The sequence below is a fragment of the Tachypleus tridentatus genome, chromosome 4 (genome assembly GCF_004210375.1).
Source record: "Tachypleus tridentatus isolate NWPU-2018 chromosome 4, ASM421037v1, whole genome shotgun sequence".
In the NCBI taxonomy this organism is placed as follows: Eukaryota; Metazoa; Arthropoda; class Merostomata; order Xiphosura; family Limulidae; genus Tachypleus; species Tachypleus tridentatus.
This window is the reverse complement of record NC_134828.1, coordinates 90,797,812-90,801,821: the sequence shown is the minus strand read 5'-3', so window position 1 is coordinate 90,801,821 and position 4,010 is coordinate 90,797,812.

Here is a 4,010-nt window from a genome sequence, read left to right as displayed (position 1 = left end):
GGGCGCTCGACTCGTTATCTGAGGGAAATGAGTTCGAATCCCTTTCATATCAAACATGCTACCTCTTTCAGGCGTAGAGGCATTATATCCAACACAATTAGCAATGTTTAAGAAATCAGTGATGTCGAGAAAACCCACTTGTAGAGAAATATATATGTCAAAACGGCTCGTTTTACATATATAATGTTTAAGAAATTATAGTAACTGATAAAAAGTATATCAATATAAATATTTTTGATAAAATAAATTATTTTGATTTTCCAATTTATGGTTTACCCTCCTTACATGGTAATGTCCCATACCCATCTATTATGAACATTATAACTTCGCAGTTATTCAGATCGCGCCAAACATGCTCGCCCTCCCAGCCGTGGAGGCGTTATAATGTGACGGTCAATCCCACTATTCGTTGGTAAAAGAGTAGCCCAAGAGTTGGCGGTGGGTGGTGATGACTAGCTGCCTTCCCTCTAGTCTTACACTGCTAAATTAGGGACGGCTAGCACAGATAGCCCTCGAGTAGCTTTGTGCGAAATTCCAAAACAAACAAAAAGATATTGTAAAATTTGTAAGAAATTACAATATTTTATTAATAACGTTGACATACTGATACGAAAATTAATAGTTAATAGATTTAATAAAGAAATTTTAGATAAATTATTATATTATTCTGTAATAAATACAAAGAAAAGAAAATCAGAAAAATTCTACTAACATTAGTTTTAATTAAAAATAAGGTCATTTAAAAACTTGGCACTACTTTATGCGGATGTACACCTTAAGCCACATATAAAGAACGACATGTTACAGTAAATTATTACTTTACTTATGTCGTGTTAATTAGTGTATCTACTCTATAGGGAGGAGGAATGCTAAAGTCAAGAGTCTCGTGGAGCTCGGGTTTTGAGCCGCCCCATCTCTGCTCTCGCTACTTTTTTAGTGTGTATATGCATATATATATATATGTATGTATAGCTGAAAATTCTTCTGATTCCATGTAATTCTCATTTTGGTTTGTTTTTGTATATCTTAATTGCACTTACGTTATTAATTTTGTATAAATGTACGTATTTTCATTTATTTCGTACCAGTTTTGTTAATCGCCGTGTTAATCTCGGTTTATTTATTTCCGTTTATTGCTTTATATGTATCTCTGTGTATTATATCTGTACCTGTGTATCCCTCTCTTCAAAATTTTGGACTTTTTTTCTACAATTGTTCATTTCCTTTTGTATTATTGTGATTATTATTCTTATTTGAATTTGGTTTTCTCACCAGTGTGTACATTTGTTTATATTACCTCGCGTTTCTGTCCTTATTTTGTATATACTTGTAAATATTACTTCTCATAATTTTGTTTTTTAACAGTTATGCCTACATCCGTATTTCTAATTACGTGTCATTTTACTTTTGTATATATTTAATGCATTTCACTTGAGTCACTTTGTATATATTTGTATGTATATTTATTCCCATTTACTTGGTACCTTTTATATATGTAAACACGGCTGGTTTTTACATATATTTTCTCTACTAGTGGCTTTTCTCGTCATCACTCATTAATTGGTACTTTTGTTTTTTTCTTCTCAGTGTATATATGACGTGTTTTGTTTTCATTGTTCTGATTTTTGTAAGTCCTCTTTGTTGTAAATAAATTCAAAATTCCTTCGTTCTAGTAGTGTTAATCAGTAGTCATCAGTGCCAGTCTCTAACCGAGTGTCGTTTAGTCTTTATTCATCAGTGAATTTCGTTCGAGTGTCGTGTTATATACTTTTGTATGTGGGTGTGTGCGCGCGTACAACGACTGAAGGTCGGTATGGATACGGGCATCCACCCAAACTCTGTTCTGCCGCGGTCAATCTGGTTTGTGGGGCCAGCGGCCTCGCTACCTTAGGCGGTTATAAACACTTTGAACCACGAGTTAGGGGGTAGCCATGCTGAGTATCTCCACCACTTTGGAAATGGGCGATATGTGACGACGCTGGCGTCGGCTACACACGCTTGGACCCTACTGGACAAAGGAGCCTTTTCCTTTGGGGACTAGCGAGTGCCTGTGGAGCCGGCTGGGTGAAACATTGAGTGGATAATTCTCCAGTCGGCCCCATGCGAATTGTCTCACGACGCCGTCAAAGACGTGTTGTTGGCGTAGTGAACTGTTCGAAAGATAGAACACGAGGCGTACCAGACGCGCCCAGGAGTGTGTACCGAGAACCGGCATGTGTGTCTGGATAAGAAGAAGCCAATACCGAACTTTATTACCATAAACGGCTTCCAGGTAATGCAATTACCCGGGCATGCGGTGGCTATGTCGCTGCAGTGGCCTCGAAGGCCATCTACTCAGTGCCTGCCAGACACCGCGGTGCGGGAAATGTCTGGTACATGGACACTCAGACAGAGACTGTAATATCAAGTGTAATATATGTGAAGGTGGCCACATATCCTTGCATTGCCCAAGGCGTGTAGCAACATATGCCGCAATGGCTGTGGGGCTGTTCCACCCTCGAAACCAACAACCGTCGAAGGTGGGGCCGCTGAGGGGGCGCCTGAGCTTGTGAATCGGGAGGGAGGTCCTCCGTCCCATGAGAAGGACCAGGTCTCTACAGCCTAAGTTGTGGGCTTCAGCCCCTGGAGAGGTGGGGGATGCTCTGGGAGCCGTTTGGGTGGGAGGGGCCTCTGGGGAGACTCAGACCCATTCTACTGGCCCCAGTTGGGTTGGGACCTGTCAGGGAGCTTTGGCCAGCCTGGAAGACCTTAGGGTGTCCCCATCTCAGTGAAGGCCCAGGCCTCCTTGTCTCTTGGTAAGAGGGTTGAGGTTGCATTGACACCCACGCTCTTACTGCCTCAGTAAGTTCAGGGTGGGTCAGCCAGAGGAGATGGTGCTTCTGAGGTGGCCGAGGCTTTCTCCTCTGGTGGGGATGTAACTAGGGTTCTAAGGGGCCCCCTGCCCAGGCTTCGGGTGTAGTGGGTCTTCTGGGTCCCTCCCCTGCTGCTGTTTTGGATCCCACTCCAATGTTGGACGAGCTACCGTCACCTGGCTCGTTCGACTATCTAGTAGCCCCTTGACACTTCCAGACTTAAGTCTGGATTTGCCTGTTGTGCAGCAGCTGTGGTCGGATTCTGGCTGCTGCAACTGCAAAGCAGGGGTGGGGTTGGGTGGCCTCAAGATGCTGCTTGCCCCACCCCATTCAGTGCAGTCCAAGCAGCAGTGTCACTATTTCCCCCTCCTATTGAACATCTGGGTGATGCATCGTATTGCCAAGCAATTCTACACATTCTCCCTCTTCAACAGCTTTGTAGTTGATGCTATCTTTCTGCAGGAGACTCATTTGGCCTCTTTTTGTTTTCTTCCTGCTACCCTGTCTGTGCCTTTTGGTCGTTTGGCAAGACACGTGCTCAGGGTGTGGGAATCCTTTTTCATGCACATTTCACTGGCACCATCCTCGCGTCACATAGTGATGCTGAAGGGCGGGTTGTGTGCATTGATGTTGTCACTGGGGTCGTAAGGTTCAGTTTCTTAATGTCTATGTGCCTGTTCGGTGTGGAGAGGTGAAACCTTTCTTGTCGGGCTTGGACAGGTTCTTGGTAACACAGGCCAATATTGTTCTCAGTAGCATCTTAAACTGCGTTTTGGATCCTCACCTTGACAAGATTTGGGAAAAACCTCTTTCTGGCGATCAGTGTACACGGACACTGTGTGTGATGCTGACAGATTTCGAATTTTCTGATGTCTGGTTTGCGCTGCGTGGGTCTGTTTTTGTGGATACTTCGGCCAGTCAGAGCATTTTTTGTCGCTTTGACATGTTCTATGTAACACCTGGCCTTCAGCAGAGCCTAAACGGAGCTACAGATCATCGGTTGGGGATGTGTCCAACCATCGTGCACTTCTAATCACATTCCAGGATTTGGCCCCTAATTATCGGGGCCCTGTTGTGTGGAGGCTCAACGTATCCCTCCTTGCCGAGGATGAGGTTGGAGACGAATTGATTGCCTTTATCTGGGGGCTTTGTTTTGTT